Source organism: Diceros bicornis, chromosome 10 (assembly GCF_020826845.1).
Source record: "Diceros bicornis minor isolate mBicDic1 chromosome 10, mDicBic1.mat.cur, whole genome shotgun sequence".
NCBI classification, from domain to species: Eukaryota; Metazoa; Chordata; class Mammalia; order Perissodactyla; family Rhinocerotidae; genus Diceros; species Diceros bicornis.
In genome coordinates, this window is record NC_080749.1 from 53,569,450 (window position 1) to 53,593,519 (window position 24,070).

Sequence of the window (24,070 nt, forward strand, 5' to 3'; positions counted from 1 at the left end):
TGCTAAAAAAAATTGACCATGAAATGAGTCTAGAATGTATGAGGAAGGATCTTCTCTGAAAGCCTTGGGTTGCTTCACCTCCTTTCTTGACATGTGTTAGAGAAGAAAGAACCTGTTTATATCAGATCATGGAGAAATTCACTGTAGCACAAAAGCATAAACCTTTGGCTAACATGAAGGTTTTCTTAATCTGATTAGGTGCCTGGCATTCAGAGTCATTTAATGCCTATTGTACAAAATGAATAAAAATGTGCTGAACTTCAGCTGCTAAATAGAACAAATAAAATTATAATTTACTAGGCAAATACATCACAAGAAACAAGGCTATTTCCCTTTGGAGAAGGGAACCTGTGATTCCAAGTGCTGAGCCTAGAGACCCATTGAAATTCTGAAGAACCCACAACAATGGATAACAAACAGGTCAGAATCCACAAAATGGAGCACACCCTTTCCCAAATTCCTCCTCTGCTCCAGTGTTTCCACATCTGGAACACACCAGTTCTGACAATGTTTTTATAGGATTGGCTTGAAAGGCAATAACCTTACAGCATTTGACTTTTACTATCCAAACTATTCCATCTAGAATATATAAAAAGGCAGGGGAAGCCACATTCAATCCCACCTTCCCAACTCTAATTTGCTTCCTTTCTAGTCAGTTAATAGATCCCAAGAGGTTGCCTTAAGACAGTATGTTCAGAAGCTCTGTTTGAAAGTTTTTCTCCCCTGATCCACAATATCACCTTTCTCCCCAAAAAGCAACAAATAAAATATGGCTATGGCTTTTCTTTGAAAAGAAAGAGGAATGAGGTGGGAGCAAGGGTGGGGCAGAGAGGGGTGCATGGGCTTGGAACTTAAGTGAAGACATGTGTGGCCGACATGGACTTACAGAGAGGCAGGGGGGGATCTGCCCGACGCAGTCCAGTCTCTCCCTTTCAGCGCCATCCACCTCTGAGCAATGCAGAGGAGACATGAACGCCTGTCATGCAGCTCCTGAGAATCATACATATAGGGCTATCTTGGACTTGATGTTGCTTGAGTATTGATGTTGATTTTCCAGAATCACTCTTTGGAGGAGCATAGACAAATGAACCCAAGCCTATAAATGGGTTTGAGCTTTGAGTACCTGGCTGCCAAACACTGCCCTCATCATTCACAAAGATACCTGGGCAAGGGCACTGAGCGCCACTTCAACAGTATGACTTTCACAACCTTGGACAGCCATGGCAATCTGCTGTATGAACATTTATTGACTAAATAGGCTGTAAGGACACAGAGAGGGTCAAAGCTATTTGGGCTTTTGCTGTCTTCTTTGGTAAATCCACATCTGAGGACATTTTCTACTACTCTCCACTTTGCATGCTCTGCTCCAGCCACACTGGCATCCTTGTTGTTCCTTGAACATACCAGGAAGGATCCCACCCCAGGGTCTTTATATTTGACCTTTCCTCTATCCAGAAGCTCTCTCTCAGATAGCTATATATTTGCTCCTCACCTCCTTAGGTCTGTGCTCAAATGTCACCTTCACAGAGCGATCCATCCCTCCTAACTCCCAGGCACCTCCATTTGCTCTGCTTTATCTTTTACTTATTTGCTTATTGTCTCTCTCTCTCTTCCATAGAATGGAAGCTCCCTGAGGGCAGGGAGTTTGCCTTTTTTTGTTCACTGCTATCACCTCATCAGCTAGCCCTAGTGGTCTAGTGGTTAAGATCTGGTGTTCCCACCACTGTGGCCTAGGTTTGTGTCCTGGTCAGGGAAGCACACCATCTATCTGTTGGTTGTCATACTGTGGCAGCTGCATGTTGCTGTGATGCTGGAAGCTATGCCACTGGTGTTTCAAATACTAGATGGGTCACCCATGGTGGACAGGTTTCAGTGGAACTTCCAGACTAAGATGGACTAGGGAGAAGGACTTGGCCACCCACTTCCCAAAAAAATGGCCATGAAAACTCTATGAATAACAGTGGAGCATTGTTTGATATGGCACTGGAAGGTGAGAGGATGGAGCAAAAGACTGGGCAAGGTTCTGCTCTGCTGTACACTCACTTTATGACAGATCTTGTGCTAGGTTCTAGAGATTAAAAATTATTTAAGACATAATTATTGATTTCAAGAAACTTCTAATGGGGAAAGAAAAACAAATAAACAATGACAAAAAAGCTATTCCATCCTAGGACTTTATCCTTGTCTGCATGGTTGAGGTACATTAAATTATTACTCCCCCCAACCTCTATCAGATATGTATTCTGCTTCTCCCCTTGAATTTGGACTCTATCATGTGACTTGCTTTGGCCAAGATTAGAATGTTAGTAGGTGTGGCTCAAGCAGAAGCCTGAAATGTGCTTGCCTGGTTAGGCTTGCCCTCTTGAGCCTGTTCCACGACAATTAAGAGTCTCCCTAGGTAGCTGCTGCCCCTCCAGCCTGGCCCCCAGAATGAACACTGTGGAGCAGATCAGAGCTCAACCCCAGCAAGGAGTCAGGCCCTGCCAGAGCCACAGCTGGAAGGAGAGCCACATAGCGAACCCTCTGATCAAATGATTGCTGTTCAAAGCCTGAGCTTTGGACTGGTTTGTTGTATAGAGATAGTTCACTGATACAATGGTCAAAGCTGGGTCACAGTGCACTCATGTTCCAGCTCACAAGAAGGGGATAAAGCATAGAGGAACAATGCATTAAGGCCTGGAAGGGGCACAAATCACATCAGCTCACATTCTCCACATGGTCACACCCAGCTGCAAGCTGGGGTGGGGCTGGGAAAGTAAGTCTTTGGCTGGGCAGCCATATGTCTAGCTACCTCTCTATTTGTATTAAAGAAAGGGAGAATGGATTTGAGGGGACAGCTAGCAGTAGCCACTACCTGCAGACAGTGAAAGAAATGCCTTACTCTGGAGAAGGGAAAGAACAGTCAGCAGAGATTCTCCAGAGAAACAAAATAGTGAGCTGAGGTTTAAGGAGATGAGTAGGAGTTTGCCACATGGAAAAGACAGGGTATTCCAGGCAGAAGAAACAATATACACAGAAGGGAAAGATGTGTGGGAAACCTTGGCTGGATCACAGGGCAGCGAAGAGATTGGTGTGATTGGAATGTCATAGATGTTGCTGGAAGGAGGGCAGATGTAAGTGTGGACATAGCATGATTAAGACATTTGGGTACTGAGAGAGCACATGGTTTGTTTGATTTTATTTTCTATCCTGATAGATCTTTATAATTCTTACATTGTTACAGAAAAAATTAGAACTGAGGCATAAGTTTTACAACTTACTATAGCTAACTGTGTGTACTTTTTCCATTCTGATTTTTCCCCCTAGGAAATGGGGAGGTGGACATGTGCTCCCACATGGGCACCCCCATGACTTTGACATGATCCTGACCCCCTGTGGCTTCAGGGAACCACAACACACAACAACCATAGGAAGTTCGAACTTCCTATCTCCCCTTCTCCAGATGCTATCTGGGAGGCATGCAGATTTTTCTCCCCACTTCTGTAGTTCCTGACTTCCATGTAGAAACTAAATGAAGCTGAAAGATTATCCTTAAACCAAGAAATGAGGCTTGTAATTTTCAACACTTTAATTCTGGAGCAGCAGAAACATCTTGTACTGGAGCCTGTTACATGGGATTTGTTGTATTAGAATCATGTCCCTAACACCTGGACGGATTAACACTTTACTCCATTATCCAGATATTAGTCCCATCTCCTGGTAAGGCCATTATAAAGGGTTTCCCCTGTTTTGGACTCTGTTTCTTCTTGCTCTCTTTCCCAGGCCTGGCTAACAGAAGCTGGAGCCCACGTTTTATGTGGCTTCCTGATCTTTATTCCTTTTAAGTGCTCTCCAGGGGAGAGAGCTTTATAGAGAGATGAAATTTATGTGATGTCAGCAGAATCCAGTCCCACAGGCCCCAATGCTGAAGAATTCTATCAGGCAGGTGCTGCCATGTGTCTGCTTCACTTACGGTCTGATAAATCACAGATGTCTTCACATCTGCAACCATCAACATGAAGTCCGGATAGGATCAATTTACTCAGGATTCCTGAACTCATCTTCTCAGCAACCACAAAACTGCCCAACCTTCAGTACCCTAAGCCAGCCAAATTAAGTAACCGGGAAAATTAAAACTCCTTATAGGCACATTATTTTCTACATGCAAGCTCCTTTTCCATTTGAGCTTTTTGAAAAGTTCCCCCTTGACATAACATGCCTGCAGCTACGCCAGAAAGAGAAGGTGGAGAAACATCCGTGTTTTCTGTGCACTCGATAAATGTTTGGAAGAAACTCTTGGAAGCCGGTTTTCAGACAACACTATGGGTTGACTTCCTCTGACAATTCTGGGCAGCACCTGAGGAAACAGAACAAAGTGGGTGGGCTTCTTGAGGGCTGATGTTGTCGCAATGTGGATGCTAGACCTTCTGTATCCTGGAAACGTCCTACTTGCCAGCCAGCTGGCCCGGGTCATGAGGGAATCTGCCCAAGGCGGTTCCCCGCTCCTTGCGGATTGGCTCGGCAGTACGCGAGAGCTGATTGGACTAGGAGAGGCCCCGCCCCAAGGGCTGCTAATCTATAGGCTGGCCGGGCAACAGCGTTTACCCAATAGGGATAATGATGGAGAGGAACTGGACCAACCAGAGCCTTTTCCTCTCAGGATTTGACTATAAAACATAGCCAGAGAGTAAGCACAGTGTAAAGAGAACAAATCTGAAGAGAAATAGAGACGGTGTGAGTGGATGAATGTGACAACTGCTGCAGTACTGGAGTAGCAACCACTGAACTTCTAAGACTGAACCGACAAAGAAATAATCCAGTGTCCAGAGCTGCGCTGTATTCCGGTCCAGGGCGCTATCCACAAAACGAGAATAAGAGCTCGCACAACACTTGTGTGCCAGGCACTGTTTTGAGTGCTATACGTGTATTACACCTCATCTAATACAGTAATCCTGAGGTAGGTGCTTTTATCATTCTCTCCTTACAAGGAGGAAACTGAGACAGATTAGGATTAGAAATTTGCCTAAAATCACACAGTTGGTAAGTGGCTGGAGGAGGACTTGAGGCTTGCCTTCTGACTCTGGAACCCATGCTTTTCACCATTCCACAAGGCTATCAGTCAATCCCTGGAGGCTTTAGTTTCACGATTTTTTTCTTATTGCAAGGGTACTACATACATGTTTAACAAACAACATTCTTTGATTGCAAGCAAAGAACTGATTCTACTCACTTGAACAAAAGGGATTTGTCAGAAGGGAATGAGGTAGTGTAGAGAATGCAAGGAAACACGGAACACTCAGGCTTGCACCACACAGAAGCCAGAGTAGCTCAGAGCTCTTGGTATCATGACCAGACAGACACTGCCACCATGGGCTGAAGGAGCCCCACACTCTTCTGTTCTTGCAAATCCCAGGGAGAGAGACCCACTGGTCTAGCTTGGGTCCCACACCCGCTCTTTGAGTTGAGAGAGCAGGACACTCAGTGGATGGTCCCTCCAAGACCATACACATTTGGGGAGTAGAGATTTCCCAGAAGGAAATCTGGAAGTCTTTCTCCAGGAAAGCAAATGGATGCTGAGTAGGCAAAACCAAAACATGTCCACTACAGGATTCTTTATAGTGAAGAAGCTTAAAATTAAGGACATGAAAATCCCTTGAAATACCACCATCCAGAGATAATCAACTTGTAACATTTTGGTCAGTATTTTTCCAGTCTCCTAACTCCCATGTGAAATTTTATAAAAATGGTCATCTCTTGTGCCCACTCCCCTCTTTCTCTCTCTCTCACTTTCAGATCCAGGACCGCACAGATGCTGCTGATCTCTCCAAAGTCTCTCCTCATCACTGCCCCTAGCTCAGTGTTTCTCCACAGTGTTTCTGTGATGAAGAGCCAGTTGGTTTTTTGCTTTGTTTTTTTAAATTTCCAATCGACCTAACTGATATTTTTATAAAATACAATAAAATTAATTACCAGGGAAACTAAAATTTCAAAAAGTGACACATAAAGTAAATTCCCCAATTTTTTTATTATTAAATTCAACAGATATAAAATTACTTTGTCCATCTGTTATAAAAGTTTCTAGGGCGGGCCCCGTGGCTTAGCGGTTAAGTGCGCACACTCTGCTGCTGGCGGCCTGGGTTCGGATCCCGGGCGTGCACCTATGCACCGCCTCTCAGGCCATGCTGAGGCCGCGTCCCACATACAGCAACTAGAAGGCTGTGCAACTATGACATACAACTATCTACTGGGGCTTTGGGGAAAAAAATAAATAAATAAAAGAAATTTCTAAAAAAAAAAAAAAAAGTTTCTAAATGCTTACTCTCAATTTCTGTACTTACCCAAGGAAGACTGGTAACAAATACACTTAGTGGACACTTTGAGTAGCATTGTTCTAGGTATCTCTGACCCTTTCTTTCAAGTCTCAGCTAAGATATCACTTCCTCCAGGACGTCTTCCTGATAACCCTCCTCCAACCCACGTCTGGCTGGCTGGTCTCACAGGATTCTGTGTGTCCCTCTGTCAGAACACTCACTAATCAAACTGTGTGTTAAATGAATCTGTCCTACTGGGTTGGGGGTGCTGCTGGTTACGTCTGAATGTGTAACCCCTTGCAAAATTTCAGGGCTCCAAAGCCAATAGGGCCACCACAATCCCTTCAGCACGCCAATTGGTCAAAGAAGGTAAGTCTGTGTAGACCGATTTGTATAACTGGAAAAAGAAATGCCATGTGTCATTAAATTTAAGATGCTGTGAATTGTAAGATGCATCCCTAGTTCCCTGATGTGCAAATAAGAATTGTAAGACACATCCAGATTTCAGAAATGGTAAAATGTGGGAATAGGTGTCTTTGAACTGATGAAATGTGATTGTTAAAATCACAGTCATCTGTCTTCCAAGTAATGAAAGTCTCAGTTGTCTCCGTGGAGAAAATATTTTGTAGAAAGGAAGAATACACATAGTGAAGCATATTTACATTTCTGATTATGAAGATTCCTGCCAAAAAGATGTTATTTGTGGTTCCTTGTAATCCTTGGCAGATATTGTCACTAATCTCTCCTCCATTCTTCCAAATTATGTATGTATTTGGTATTCTTATTTCCTCATCCTGTCCCTCCAGTAAGTAAAGGCTTGGGTGGTTGAGTAAGTCACCCAAGACGTTGCAGTGAGTGACTCAGTGGGGAATGGAATTTCTGTTCTCCTTACCCCCAGGTAACATTGCCTAGAGCTATGCTGGGAAGATCACTCTGTAGTACAATTCAGGAAATTTAATTAACTGAACAGGTCTGGTCCTGACTCCAATTTTTTTATTTTCTTATGGACAACCGATGAGTAAGGGCTTTGACAGAGGAATCTGTATTGCCTGGTCTGGAAAACAATTTCTTTGAAAAGCTCATAAATTGACTTGTGACTGTTATCAATGCTCCAGGACTAAACAAGACACAGCTACAGACTCAAATGATGTAAAAACATACTCTATGTTAATTTGAATATAAAAGTGCCCATAAATCTCTTTGGGGCCAAATTTTTATGTACTTTTTGCTCATCTATGACAACTGATCTTATAGCTTCTTTTATCCCCTGGACATCATTCTGTAGTAATTAGAGTATAGTTCTGCATATTAAAATATCTCTGTTAACTAGAATGACTTGGGATTTACCTAACTTGATCCAAAATCAAGTTTGGCCAGGGCATGTGTGATCCATGCATACTAGGGATATTGATATGTAAATAGTTCACATTAATGTTTAAGAAGACAACAAATGGCAATAATAATGCCAAACCTCCCCGGTAGACTCATGATGACAGAAGCAACGGAGGAGGTCTAGGAGCATAGAACATTTAGAAAATGGTGGCTCCAGAAAACGTGTCAGTTCCTCGATACTACAAAAATGTTTTGCCATAAAAACAACATTAAAGAAACCAGAGTCCCAGGCCTTCCCACAAACACCTGTGTGGCTGACAATGAAGCCACCCTCTGATCCTGATAGCACTAACCTGATATCTGGCAGCTGGGACCAGGGATCAAGAAGAGAAAGAAGGAGAAAGAAGGCATTTGCCGCAGACCTTCCTTTATTGTGTCTTTCACTTCCTGGAGGCCCCCTCCTAGGCAGCTGATCCCCCCAGCTGCTTTATCAGGATCCTCCCCAGGCTTGCTCAATTTCCCCATCAGCCCCAAGCATCTCAACTACTTCCCTCTTTTTTGCCCAGACAAAACTCTCATTCCCTCTTGGTAGCTGGAAAGCAGTCGAATTGAATTGATGGTCACCAGTTTGTGTTTGACTGATCACCCCTATACTGGTCAATTCTCCTTGTCTGCTTTTAAAGAAATCTCTAAACTATGTTCCATGGGTGGACTTCAGGCACTGAAACAGAAGGAAGTGAAAAATATTCAGTGTGTGTAGAAGGATGATATTTAAACCCATACCCATAAACACAACATATAAATAAATATAAATGTATTTGCATTATATATCAATTATGATTCTTAGATGTCAAGCAAGAGAAATAAATTCTGACTAACAAACAGAAAAGGCGTTTACTTAACGGCTGTGGAGTAGCTCACAGAATCAAAAGGAAAGTTGAAAAAGTAGACAGGACAGGCAGGAATTGTGAAGTTTGAGTGGAAGTGGAAGGTGTATTCGAAGCAGGAGAATTGATGGACGCTATCTTACTAGGAGGAATTGACTCCAAAAGTCATTTTGTCACCTTGTTCAAAATTCAGAGAAAGCATTTGAATAGTCTCACTTGGGTCAGAGCCCCTCTCCTTGGCTGGGAGTGGGCAAGGTGCCTTGAATGATGGTCCCAACCAAGGAGAGAAGGTAGTTCACTAGAGTAAAATCGGGGGTACCGCTCTAGAAGAGCAGATGTACACTGGTTAGAAGGCCCACTGTCTGCTAAGTGTTGTAGGTACCAACCTCCTTGACCAGCGATGCCTGGGAGTGTGTCCTTGGGTTCAGTCCCCTATCTCTACTTTTCACAGCTTCTACCCTTTCTTATTCTAGAACCCACGGCTTCCTAAAAGATCCAAATCAGTTCACACAATAGCTCCTGCAATAATAGCAGCTCTAATAAAGTGCCTGGTCAGCCCATCCTGCCCTCAGTCCCCAGTTCTTAGTATGTACAGGTCATCGGAAAGTCTGATGTGCTCTTGTGAGCTCAGGGGCATGGGCTAGGTTGGTTTCCAGGTGTAGCACTCTTCGTTTTAGGCCTCTGGGCAGTGTTCCAGTTAAAATGAGAAAACCGAGATTAAGTCCAGTGACATTCCCATCGTCCCATAAAACTGTAGAGTCCTTCATTTGTGACTGACAAGTATCTGGCCTCTTAGAATGTGGAGAAACCCTTGCTTTGCTCAAGGTAGCCTTCCTGGCAGGTAACTCTCAGAACCACTTCTTTAAACAAAGTGTAATTAATGCTCAACGGCAGAACAGTGCCATAGAGTAATATTTATCCAGTTGGAAGGGGTAACTGAGTGTATGGGGTTTAATAACAGATCTGCAGCACAGTTGACTCAGTCTGTGCCTCATCAGCACTCCTGGGGTCTCCCTATTCCCTAGACTACGTTTTCCCCTTGCCTTGCCGCTCCCTTTCCCCCATGAAGAACCTGGGAGGAAACATGGAAGGCAAAGCCTTAAGCTGTGACTTGCTAACCAAAGGCATAGCTGAATTTAAGTTTAATATTTACTCAGCCAGGAAATGCTCTAATTAAGTCTAACTCTTTAAATCTTAAAGCCCCACCCTGGAAAGGACAGAAAAGAGCTCTCCCAAAGGGCTCTGCCCTGGGACGTGAGTAATCCTTTTCTGCCCTATACCCAGATGTCTCGGAGATGGAGTTAGGCAGATCTCCCAAGCTCAAATAAGAGCGTAACTGGGATTGTGGATTGAATTTTCATGGGGTGTCCAATGGCTTCTAGAATGAGAACAGACTGTGTAGATCTCCAATCCTAGATTGCAAAAAAGAAATAGCCAAATATCTGGAGCAAAAGGAGATTTTCAGTCTAGAGGGGCAGTTTACTATAGGCGTGAGAGTAGGAGTTAGGTGTCCTGGGTCAAATCCTGGCTCCACCACCGTCTCCTGTGGGATCTTTGGGTGGCTCAATTCCTAGTCTCCTCCTGGGTAAATTGCAGTAATAGTGTCTACCTCATGGGGTTCTGGAATGAATTAAAATAATCCAGTAAAGTGCTTTGTACCTAATAAGTGCTTAAAGAATATCTGCTACCATTAATTTGATCATTCATGCAATTATTCATTCAAATAATATGCCAGGTGTCCAAAATGTACCAAATAACAAAGTGGGTAATGGTAATCCAGGAAACTGTCCCTCTCCTGAAGGAGCTCACAGCTTAGTAGGAAAAATAAATGTATAAATTATTCTTCTATGTTGTAATAATTGCAGTAATATAGGTATGAACTAAAGTGTTATTAATGTGCAGAAAGACAGCGCTTTCCATGGAGAATTTCAGGAAGGCTTCATGGTGACATTTAAACTGGGTATTTAAAGAAATTCAGGACTTTTTCCGGACAAGAAAAGAGAAAAAGTTATCTGGGAAACATCACGAACAGGAGCACAACAATGAGAAAAAGCCCAATGTGTTTGGGAAATAACAGAAAATTTGCCTGGAATGCCAGGGTGCAAGGTGGGCATGGTGGGCAGTGAGGCTAGAAAGCCAGAGTCAAGGATGTCATGGGCCATTTCAAGGCACTTAGACTTCATTTTGCATGATCAGATTTCCATTTAGGAAGATAATTTATACAGTAATATAAAATTGGGTGAAGAAAGAAGAGATCAGAACCAAGAAGAAGAGAGAGAAGAGTATGGCCACAGTCCAGGCAGGAGATGAAGAGGCCCCAGCTCAGGGCCACAGCAAACAACAGGAACGGTGAGGGCAGAATTAGGATATATTTGGATGGAATACTCTTGTCCAGTTTGCTCATAGTAACGCTAGGAGCAAATCATTTCTCCTTCCACTGCCCCTGGTCCTTATATCCAAAATTTGCATCAAGAAAGGGTTTGTGAAAAAATATCTGGAAAGTATTGAGTGTTTCAGAAGCATATTTATAATGATTTTTTTGGTAATAATTCATAAATATTTACCCCCAAATAACCAAGAATGTCTTAGGCAGATCTCCCAACTACCTCCCACATTTGAATTTATCACTTAAATTGGATCCTCCTTTATTTATCCTCCTTATTCTTCCTTCCTCCCTCCCTCCTTTCCTTCCTTCCTTCTTGGTGATGTTAGCTAGAGGGGTTCTTTTCTTTGACTATCCCAATCTCTTTATTAGGACTCTTGGTTGCAAGTGACAGAAACCAAGAGAATAATTAAGAAGAAGGAGGAGGAGGAGTTCAAGGGTGGGGGTTGAGGGGGGAGAAGAAGTTGATTAGCTAATGTAACTGGGAACTGAGAAGTCCAAGGGTTGATCTAATCTCAGGTAGATCCAGGGAGTCAAACATAGATGTTATGGACCAATTATTGCCAGAGGGATGGAATACTCTAATTTGGCAGATCTAGGTCATAAACCCAGTTCTGTGGTCAGGAAGATAGGGTCAATTACCAAAAGAAGGGTGTGCATGAAGTTTTTAGACAAAAAGAAAAATGTGTGATCACAGTCCACTACGTGAAAGAATTGGTCAATGAAAATTACAGTAGTCCCTTCTTTTATGCTCTTTGATCCACAATCAAAGATATTTTCAAGCTACAGAAATACATGTTCTTTGCTAAAAATTCAGATACTGTAAAGAAAAACAGTGTTCTCTGAGTTATTAGCTAAAAGGATGGCACTAAAATCCTGTGCTCTGGGGTAGAAGTACCATTTTTCCTTTACCGCTTGACAGCAACATCACCCAAACTCTTGGGGAGTCTTGAATTTATCCCCTGGCTTTTGGGGTCACTCTGGATTCCTGATCATGGCGCATTTTTGTTGTGTCTATTAGGCGTTCTACTTTACTCTGAAATTCTTTTCAAACTCAAAGGGATGTTTGAGGGAAATATTGGTACACTCCTTGGCCCATAGATAGGTTTGTACTTTGTCCAGACCTCAGTTACATTTCACGTGCACCTGTACACACGTGTACACACACACACATGCACACAGACACACACATGTTGGTGTGCTGGAACCAGCTCCTGAGAGCTAATTGTTAAATTTTCGGGAACTTTGCAAACCAGCAGCTACCCACAGCCATTATTAAAATTTATATAAACTTAATAATTAAATAAATTATTTTAAAATCAAAGATAATGAATACTCAAAATTCATTACTTCCTAAGTATTTATGCCTATTGTATCTGTGTGCTGGGAATACTGTATAACAGAGTGCTACTGTGCCTCTCTTCCCAACTGTGTTCAGTGAAGTCACGTTGGTAGCTTGAAATCAACTATAGTGGGAATATTTACATCATGGAAATTTGCAAATGCTACAAACCAGGGCTTTTTATTTCAGAGAGTTGGTTGTTAAACATTTACCAGCATACCACTGCACACACGCACATACACCCTCCCCCAATGCAGACTTCTTCTGTATTCTTTTTAATACAGGTATTACCACTTTTACTACATGTGTTAGCACAATATATCTATCAAGGAAAACCTCGTTATGCATCAAAATATTGTGGTATATGCATCATTCACAATTAAGATTTCTTACCAAGATATTTATCTGCCTGCTTTATTGGGGCAAGTAGATAAACATTACTAGACATCACAGTGCTTAGATTACATTCCGTATTGTGAAGGGCCTCACCCAAATAAAATACCTGCATCTTCTTTCTTAGATGTGGCATTTTTCCCCCTATTATAAGACCGAATTTAAGAACACTATTGGCATAGAAGCAGAAGTCTCGCCAATTTCCCAAGTCCTTGAAAGAGTAATCACTCAGTAGCCAAGGATAAATTTATATTGGATGACTTTTTTAGCCTTTCTTGTGAATAGAGATATATTTATGAATTCAGTGGCTTCACTGTCATATTATTTTCTTGCTTTGTACAATTACACCAAGTGTAAGCTCAAAATAGAACCAAATCCCGAATAAATACTGTTTTAACGCTGATGTAATTTCTTGCTTTTTGCAAGCTACAATTCAACATACATATCTAACAGACCAGCCATACAGGAGGCCAGCCAATGCTTTAGACTTTTAATCTACTTAATGGGATAAAGGTTAGGCATAATTAAATATCTTCGAGCTTGAATTTCTCAGTGCAATAAGCAAATGACTTTGAATTAAATCCATCCAGGGGATAAAATAAAAACATTCATCAAGGTAGCGATTTTGAAGGCGTAACTCTCCTTCTAGTTAAATTTAAAATGGCTTGGCACTTTGGCCACAAGCCTGAAAAATACGTATCAACATTAGCATATTCTTAGTAATGGCACTCATAAAGAGAGTGGATAGAAAGATGGATTCCTTCATCTCAGTCTTCCCTGAGCCCCAGGATTTTCCTTTTGTTTTTTTGGTTTCCATATTGTTCTATGAACATTCTGAAAGAATGTTGGGGGCCCCGAAGCAGCAAATGTCTTGGAACAGCAAAAGTCAAGCATTCTAACTCTGACACTCTGAAGGTTTTCCTACATCTGACAGCTAAAAGGCAGCGCTGAGGACAGGCAAAGGCTCTGCTTTGAGAAGATTATCTGTTCCTGTAAGAAGAAAGTGCTCCACTCCTGAAATGATGAGGGATACCCATGGTCAATGAAGCAGAATTCCAGTGAGGTGCTCAGAAGCATGACATCCTGCTCTCTCAGATCCTATCTAGAACCACTGCTCCGAGATCCTGGTTCCACTTCAACATGGAATTCTCAGTGCTGGTGACAGCTGACTTTAGTCACTCCTCTTTGCTACTTTGCCTGAGAAGACTGTGGCCAGAAGAGTTGCCTGTGCAAACATAGCTTTGCATCCAGGCTCAACGCTGTTCTCTCCTGCCTGTTGACCAGAAAATAATTCACTTACCTGCTGTCCAATAAAACAAACCAGGTAGACAGGATTCCTTGCAGATAATTCCCTAAGATAGTCCATACTGTGTCTGCAGAGAGATCTGTGTGGCTGTGGGCAATGATGTGAAGGCCAGAGGAAGGGGGTGAGTGAAGAGATGGGAGAGGAAGGGAGCTGGGTAACCAAGATCCTGTGTCAAGACAAATCGCATGGTGCCATGTGACAGTGAAAAGAATTCTCATTAGCTGCTCCAATGCCCTTGTCTCTAATGTCCCAGAGGGGCCCCCTAACCTAAAATTTTAATCTTGAGGGCCGTTTCTTTGCTTCTTAAAATTAAGGAGTGGAAGAGAGAATGGTGGCCAGGACATCTTCCCCCACCTCCACCCCTCTCTCTTTATACATAATATGTGTGTACATACATGTATACAAATGCACATGCACACACAAACCTACACTTGTGTGTATGTATGTGTAATCCCTGATATCAGAGCTTGTTTCTGACCATGTTTTGCATTTTAACATATATTTTTCTGGATCTCTTCTTTAAGAACACTGTATTATACTTTTGAATTGTGACCTATGTTGTGTGATCTTTCACGTCCATGTTTATTTTGAGCCACTGATCCTTGGCACTAAGTTTTTAATATTCTACATTTTAAATTCTACCAGTGCGCTCCATATAACAAAACTTGTTTGGGCCCAATGCCCATAAAGAGAGTGTTTGCTTAACAACAGAGTAGGTTCTGTTTCCTTGTTGACTCACTTCAAGCCCTAGAGAGTGGAATGCCTTGCCCTCACAAGTTGCCTGATAACCATCAGAGTTGCCCTATTTGACTAGGGGGATGGGGAGCACAAGAAGAATATGGTGTTTAAGCTGTGATGACCAAGTCAAGTCCTTCCCTCAGCTCAAACTATTTCCCCAAGGAAATGCAGGGATAGAAATTTTCCATAAGGTCCAGAGGAAGAGGAGGCAAGTTCATGACTGACAAATGCTGAGGAGGGTCAGACAAAACTGCAGTTTGAAGGAGCTGGGCCCAAGACCAGGTTTCCCTGGGTTGGAGCCAAAGGATGTGACTGTTCCTTTCACCAGCTGGGGAGCCTAATGACGCTACCTTCTGCCCACTCCTAGATCAAGTACTTCCTATGGCCAGCCCCCTGTGATGGAACCATCTCCGAATCCCTGAAAGTCCTACTTCTGGAATGTCTGCCCAGTTTCCTATAGCCTTGAGCATTTTGTTACCTGTGTTGAAGAGGTAACCCAACCCAACCCAGGCATCTCTCACACTTTTCAGCATACTTTCTCAAGTAATGGAGACGAAACTAGAAGATGTGTGTGGCTGACATGCTGCCAGGGGGTCTCCATGGCTGTGTGTGCCTTGTCCAGACTAGTGGACACTGCTACTTCTCCCCTAGGCCTGAGATACTCATGAAGTCCTCATGGATGTGACCCCTAAGAGATAGGCCCAAGGTCTGAGCTGCTTAGGAGAATTCAGGCACAGTGATGAGCTGAGAATCCTGAGTTTGTTAAGAGCTTATGAGATAAAGGCTCTTCATTCCCAGCTGCAACTTTCACAAATTCACTGGCCTTTAAAAAAATAGCAGATGAAACTCAAACAGCTGGGCTCTTTCATGCCACGTTCCCCAAACTGGTGAAACCCTTCCATGCAGCTCTCCCCACTGGCAGGACATTGTGCTTGGAGGTGATGCCCCTGGGCTTGCATCGTCTGCGATTTCTATTTAAAGGCAAATCCCAGACAGAGCCATATTTGTCGTAAATTATTATGGCAATGTGACATATGGCTTTTCTGCCACTAAGGTCACTCTACTATAGGCGTCTTGCTTCCTCCTCAATTGCTGTTCATTCCAGGAGGCTTCCTCAATTTCAGCAATTCTTGTGGTGCGGAACCAGCCACTCAGCCATTTATCACTGGTAATAACCAGGAGAGTTGCGATCTTTTACATCTCCACACAGTGATCTAAGTCTTGGAAGGCTTCCTAAATCCCTGGCCCCCTCTATCTGGCCAGGGCCTCTCTTCCTTTCTAAGTTCAACAGCTCAAAAGTTCAGATGCAGGGCTCTCCTGCTGTGTAGGAGCTTGTAGGTCACAGCAACACCCGACAGATTCATTAACATAGCAATAACAGGAGAGAAAAGAAGGCTGGCGATTCTGGTGAATGCTGAGCCTTGTTCTAAATCCTCATATAGAATCTTGATAGACCTGTGAGCTGGGATTTGAAGCACTATTTTGCAAAAGAATTTCAGAGAACCGAAAGCATGGGAATGGAGCCATCAGGACAAAAAGCCATGCATTGCAAAGCCCTACTGCAAACAAGCTCAGCTCTCAGGAGAGGTCTCAACTGAAATAATAGCACGTGGTGGTTGTTCTAACTCCGTTACAGCAGATGAAAGCATTTTAAAATTTTGAAGGAAGTATTTTAAAATTTTGAATGAAGGCAAGAATTCTTTTTCTCCCTGTCGGTGGTTCCCATTACTTACTCTCTTAGAACACAATGCTCTTTCTCCAGTCCTGTCTATCAGAACCAGAGGACCTTCCTGCAACTTGCAGATATTTCCATAGTCTTTGGTGGACCCATCTTGGCTTTGAGGGTGGAAGCAGGGTGTGTCAATTAAAATACAAACTCCCAGGGGATGCATTTCTTGAGGAAGCAGGCCTGAGTGTGCCTACATCCTTCCTGGTTCTTTCCTTGGATGTGTCCTGCCTATTAGCAGCCTTCCAGACAGGCACCCCTAGCTGGCTTTCACAGTGGCCTGTGAGGTTTCGCCTGCCAGGACCCAGGACTTGGGGGTAATTCACAGTCAAGAAAGAGCGTCAGCATGTAGAGTCTGAACAATGGGCCATCTTGAACACATAACTACATTTTGGGAACAAAAACTGTGCATAGAGATTTAAGGAATTCAGCATTCAGATAAAAGAACACCAATGCTATGGGAGAAGAGGGCTGCTTTTTGCCCCACCTACTTTTTTTGGGCCACAAATTCCAGAAAACTTCTGGAATTGCTTATTCTAAAAGTCTCCATTTGGGGGGGAAGAAAGACGAAAACATTTGCCCAGTAGTATGCACCTTTGCCAGCCACTTTCTCATAAAAGAGTGCACTTGATAAGTACTAGATTTGGAACTTTACAAAAAAAATCAACAAACCAATCCCTTTTCCCTACTTTGTGACTACATGTAATCAAACACACTAGTAAGTGGCATTTTTGCTTTTGAAGTTACCCTATTTCTTTCTCTTTACAATTTATTTAGTAATGAGTTGCTGTAAAATGCAATGATAGATGTGCTGGCTCTGTATCGGTCCTCCTTCCTTAGCACTCCTCTTTCTTTTGATCACCCACAGAGGAAGGAGCACCGGAATAGCTGCCCCTGGTCCCTCTCTAGGAGGTCTCGCATCACATGCTCCTTATTCGGAAGAAAGAGTTGCCATTTGTTAATGGCGAAACGTCATGGTTAGCCCATGCTATTGATCTGGGTCCCTCGTGTCACAGCAAAAGGGGCTGTAGTGGGAGCGGGGAGAAGAGGGCTGAGCAGGATGACTTTGGTGTTAGAAAAGTGATCAAATTTGGGCTATCTCTTGGAAGCACAGTGAGACGGCACAAGTTGGAGGTACAGGGGGTGATGAGGGGGCAGGCTCAGGGTCAGCAGATGCTGAGGGAACATGCTTTCCTGCCACTGGGCCTCCTAAAGGGCTACCAGGCAGGGCTGACTTGTATATCTCCAGGGGCCTATTCATCCTGGAATTGTGTAATGCTGACTTCCCAGCCTTACTGCCTGAGGGGAAGAGGTGACAAGGACTGGGCAGACCTATGACTCCGCCCCCACTCCACCTGCCTGTCCCAGCAAGCTTCCATTCAGAGTAGTGCAGCAGACTGTGTGTCAGAGTTCATCTCTGAGGGACAAGATGTGCCCCATGTGGCAGAGTCTCTTCCTGGCTTTGCCACACACTAAACATCTGACAACTTATTCTATTCCCCCAGTGGAGGCCAATGACCAAGAGAAGGCTCATGAATGAGTTTTCAGAACTTGGCCTTCTAAATTGTACTTCACGTCCTCTAGATTTTCCACCAGAACTTCTTTTTCTACTCTTGTTGCTTCCCTATTTGGCCCAAGCCCATTTGTATGATGTCCAAGGTGTAGTTGGGGCTCTGGGGTAGGGCTGGTTCGTCAGGCTCTGAGGGACTGGAGATTCTCAGGCTGCCTCAGGCAATGGAGTACGTGGTAAGGACAGATACAGCGATGCAGGAGATGGGGATCCCACAAGAGCCCAGACTAGAGGACAGAGGGTCGTCATGGAAGAGGGAATAGAGTTCAGGAATTGGAAAGATCTAAAATTTCTCTAGGGCCTATTTTGTCACTCCCTCAGATATTGAATCTCCACCATGACAGTGGCAGAGCTCTTCTTGTCTTTCTTTGGATTTTCCCAGCATCTACCCACCACCTGCATCATGTTCCATCCTGTATATCTTTTTCTACATCAGGGATTTCTGCCAGCCCACAGCTCAACAATACTCATGACTTCTGTTTCCTCCTAACTTTCATTCACTTGTGGGCTTTCACTGTTCACTGCAATCAGTGCTCTTGTATCTTATATTCAAGATTCTACAAGAGACACAATCTGACTGGCCCAGGTTGTCACCAACAGTCCTCTGGGCAGAGGCTTTCATGCCAAACCACATACCAGTCTGCAGATTACCTGCCTAGCCCTGTCCCCTAGCAGGGGCCTCTGGGGCTTTTCCCCAACAGAAAACTATGGGCTTGCAGCACCTGATGGTTCCCTCCAGAGGGGAAGACAAAATATGAAAAGGAAGAAAATGAAATTTTCTACCATTCCACAACAACCATAAAGCACCCCTGACGTTGAGGCATCTCGGGAGCCTGCTCTTAGCGAGGTTCCTATTACACATATGGCATTTCTACCAACAGCAGAGCCTGCAGGTTGCTGGCTTGAAAGCAACAGCCAGCCCTTATCTGCCTGCCACTTTGTTAAAAAACCAAACCTTTGCTCAAGGCTGTGAATACTAAAATTTGCCAAAGGAAGTGGTGGGAACTGCATTACTTAAATCCTTTCAAAATTGCCCGAATAAAGCACTTCACTCAGACATAAGGAGAATAGACTGACGCTGACCCTGCAGGCCATCCATAAGATGACCTCAGAGTTTTTTTTCTGTGTCTGGTTTCTATGAAGAGAAAGACCAGAGCTGAACCAATGAAACAAAGAAGTAAGTTCATACCCCTCCCACCCCCATGCCCTTTAATCTTTACTTGGGTTCTAATTCCAGATTGTCTCCACCAAAGAAGTTTTAAAAGCATCCGCACATAATGCCATCCTCAAATAGTGTAAGATCATCCTTTCCACTGTAAAGAGAGAATTCATTTCAAAAAGTCTTTCGTGTTTCCATTTCTTCTTCCGTAATTACTGCAAATGTCATCATGAGTGGACTCTGAATAATTCTCCCAATTCCCTCTGGTGCCTCAAAATGCCCTCCACCTTACAGCCGTCAAATTGAGTAGAATGTTCCCTTGCACAGCTTTACTGCATCTGTTATGAAGTAAAGGCTGTTTGCTCTTTGAGATCCAAATAATCACAGGGCAGCTTCTCAGTCAACAGCTAGAATCCAGAAAAGTAAAAGCAGAAGGAAGTGGGCATCTTTTGCAGGAGGTGTAGCTTGCTTTCTTTTCTTCTTTCATTCATTCTTTGTTTAGAAAGCAGATAAGGAGGTATTATTTATTGAGAAAGAAGTATGTGCATTAGCTACCATGGTAACTTATGTTACTGTTGGCAATGTCCAGGCCAATTAAGGTCCTTTCATAATGCTCGTTTTCTTTCTAGGGGCCGAGAAAGCCACTCAAGTCAGAGTCAGATAAGTATCTTACAAGCACTAAGCATTAGACTTTGAATGTCCTTCTATTGGCTTTCCTGGAAATCTTACTGTGCACAATGGATTTGCATTTACCCCAAGCCTCCAGGAGGAGCCTGGGCCCTGGATTGCACCCAGCTCTAGCTCTGGACAGGGAGACCTCCTTTAGCAGGGGTCAGTCTTGCCGCCATACCCTTCTGCACCTGCTGTCCAGTCACTCTGCAGTTAGATTCTGAGCCTCACTTGCTTGTTCTATGGAGGTCTTTCTTCCCTGGGCTCTTTGCCCAGGCTCTTGGTCGTTGTGGTCATACCTCTTCGATGCTAAAACTGGCTTTCTGCTGATATCTATGCATTAATCCATCTACCCACACATCCATCCATCCGTTTATTACCTTCCTACCACATACCAGGTGCTGTATTTGGTGCAGGGGATACTGAGATGAATAGGACATGATTTCTGCCTTCAAAGAACTTGCAATTTAATGGATGAGGTAGACAAATAAAAAGGCCAGTGATTTTACATACGGACATTTAAAATTCACATCATGTGAAAGATTTACAGTGAAACATTTCATTCCCACTCCTGTTGTACAGATCCTCAGCTCCCCTCCCTACTAACGTCAACCAATTATTGGAAATCCTTCCAAGGATACGTGCATAAGCATACTCAGCTGTCAGGGTGCGGTGGGCATACAGTGGATGCCTTCTGGCCATAGGGACTCTGACGGAAGCAGTAAGTATACAAAGTCACTCTAGCAGGGTTCCCATGGAGCTATGTCCCAGTCCTGGTACACTGGCAAACACACTTTCTTTCTTTTCAACTCATTTGTATAACTGTGGGTTAATCCTTCCAGGCTACCATGATATCTACGATGTGTACAAATCCCTAATTGCCTGCTGATCTTGATACGTAACTATTTCCTCAGCCTTTTCTTTGGAGGTGACATGAGGCACCTAAAACGTACATTCCAAATCCTACATGAGTCATTTCCGTTGCTTCTTGAGAGGCCCAACTCCATCATTTCACACTTTATCCACCATCGTGGGTGTTCACCATAACGTAAAATGATGGGCAGGAAGAAAGGCCACATCAGGTTAAAAATGTGGTTGTTTAATTTAGGGGAGTATAGCTGAGTGCTAGTGGCTCATAGCATGGAGAAAATACACACTAACCAAGGATTTCCAGTGGATAAATTTTGCATATGTTCAGCACTTACATTCAGGTATGCACTGGGATGGCTACACTGGTTGTTAGTAACTGGTGTATTTCTGATTAGTTGGTGTCATGCCATACAGATTGGAACTATTTCAGCTATTAATAGTGTTAATACAAATAAGGACTTCATGGGACAGTTTTAAATGAAGAATGCCTGTATTTTATGTATAATCAATCATATATATTAGGCTTGGGATTTTAAAAGCATTTTCTGAGGCCCTTTAATCTTTCCTTGGAAATTCTCAGAGCACCCTCCTTGGGTAATCAATGAGGCCAACCAGGCAAGGCCTTGGGTCTCCCTCCTTCTCCTGCTTCCACTTCCTCAGAGCATCTGCTCTTTTGCATTGAGTTCTGAGTAAGATTTCTTTTAAAGAAAATACTCTATTAATGAGAAACAAGGTTGAAACCCTATGAGATATATAATTCCACTACTCTGGTGGTATTTCTATGGGGGCCATAGAGGTGCATGGGGAAGAGCCCCTAATCCAGTCTTGGGCGTGAAGCATGGATCAGGAAAGGATTTCCATAAAGAGCAATTCCTGAGTGTGTGTAGGGTGGGGTGGTGCGATTGTGTACCTTCCAGGCAGAGGCAGCAGCATGTGGAAAGTCCCAGAAGCAAGGCAAAGAAAGTTTAGCTTCTTCAGAAAAGTTCCACGGAGTTCAATATGGCTGGAGTGTTTGGTGTAAGACAAGACTGAAGAAGAGAGAGGAGGTCAAACCTATGTTCCTGCCTATTTCGCTTTGTCACTTTCACATCCTTCAACCAATGCTCTAGACCTGGGTGGTACCACCCAAACTCTTGAACTTCAAACCTGGTGAGGGTACCATCTGTTCCTCCCTGTCCTTTCAGCACTGAGCTTTGACCTAACCATGCTTCCGACATGACCCAGCCTGAAAGATTGGACATTGAATCCAGTCAGCTCATCTGTATGTTCACTTTTTTGCAGTCTGCTTATACCCATTCCAGATTCCTGAGCCCTATCAAGCCTGAGGCCCGATTTGTCTAAACCAAGTGCTGACCTTCCAGTGGCCATGGCCTAGCTTTCTAATTCTCATTTTGTTTCTTAGTCAACTCTTTGGACAAGATCTTGCAATGGAATGATCAAGTGACCTCCCAAATTCTCAACACCCTCCAGCAAGCAGGTGTCGCACCTTCAGGAAGCCAGCCATTGGTTACCTACAGTTTCAGTTTGGCTCACCCTCAACAATTATTGTGATCTCCCTCCAGCTCACTAAGCTATCTTTTGTACCAAATTGTAGCCTGGGCTATGACATTCTAGTTTAAAATCAAGTTTTTTGTTTGTGGAAAATGTTCTATCCTCTTTTCTTCACATTGGACTTCTCTTAGTCAAAGGGGATCTCCAAGTTGTGAGAATTGAAAATGCCAGAATTGTCTCCCTTTGTGCACTGTTGAGCACCAGGATGACTGCCAGCAAAGGAGCTTTGGGCTTATCAAAATCAAAGAGCTCAGTTCAAAGTCTTTAAGGAGCTGTCCTTTCTGGTGGAGAAACCATCAAGTCCTATACTGCTTATTACGGTCTTCAAATTGTTGATTGTGACAAAGCACATTTTGTGTACAGGAAACAACCACTTCCCTTCTCCCTTTGGAGGACCGAAAAAAATTAGATCTTAGATAAGAAGCCATAAATAATCACATAAACAATTACTCAGCCTTTGCCTTTTTTCTTTTAATCCTGTAATAGTACTTTAGCAATAACATCAAACACTACTATTTCTCTTTGCTTTGCACAGTGAATAAAAATAGGAAGAAAATTCAAATATTGTAAGTACTTGGTTTTTAAGATTTCCGTTAGTTGTGAGAAGACACTGTTATTGATGCATTGTTGGCTCCTAATTTGCTAACCATGCATGAATATGCAACGGAATGCAAGTTTTTTATTTTCCCCCAGCAGAGAACAAGACCATTTTTACAATGTGTCATTGAGGACATAAATTTCTCAGCTATATGAAGTGCTTCTATTAAAACTATGTTTTTAGATGTGAACCACAGCTCCAATATTTAGTTTTAACTATCTAAATTTTAACTTCTCCCAAGCCATAAAGAAGTTAAAAGCCTGGTCACTCTCTAAACAGAGGTTGGGCTTTCTAATGTACTGTTATCTTTTATGGGATCACAAGTGCTGGCAATGCTCCATAAATGTTAAGCTGGCTTAGCCTATGTAGTTTTCTACGGGAAGTTAGGAATAAAAATGTGATCCATCAATGTGAACAATAAATATTTGCCATGTACTTAGTGATAGATAAGACATTTACTGCTTGAAAAAGTTCTAGAAAAAAAAGGAAGAGCCATTTTACTGTGGAGAATATAACTGTCATTAACAGGAGAAAAGAATTTCCTGAATTTGAAGTGACTCAAAACAGTTGATTTAATATTTAACGTTAGTATTATATACATTTTTAATATTTTATAACCACAATACCTCCTTATAATTTAAATGTTATAATGCTGGATAATATACCCTGTGACTAGTAAAGCTTATTTCATCTAAACTATCAAGGTGGAAGCTTCATTTAATGCTCTAAAGTAATTGTGTAATTGTACCTTTTATTTTATTAAGCCTATTTGCCTCATAGTAGTAGGACTGATTGCATAAACACCCTTCTCTATGCCTCCAAATGATGCTTTTGTCATTCATTCGTTCACTCTACTTAAATCATTCATTATTTATTCATTCTACTTAACACCTGTTGAGCACCTACAGGGGCCAAGCCACTCAGTAAAGGGGCTGAGGAGGAATCAAAGATGAGTGGGATCTGGTCTTTGCCCTCCAGGAGTAAAAAGCAAGTGGAATGGAGTGTTTACCGTGCTCTGGCACAAATGGGAACCCAGCGCAGAGGAACAATGGAGGGAGGGGCTGGGTCTAGATAGACAGGGGCCTGGTCTACACAGTTCTTCTACAATGCAGAGTTTACCCACAAAAAGTGAGAAGATGTCATGAAAAGGGCCCTGCATTGGGAATTAGAAGGCTTGGGTTTCGCTCCTCGTCCAGCTACTTACAAGATTTTTGATCCTTGGCAATTCATTTCAGCTCCCTGAAGTTTCTCATCTA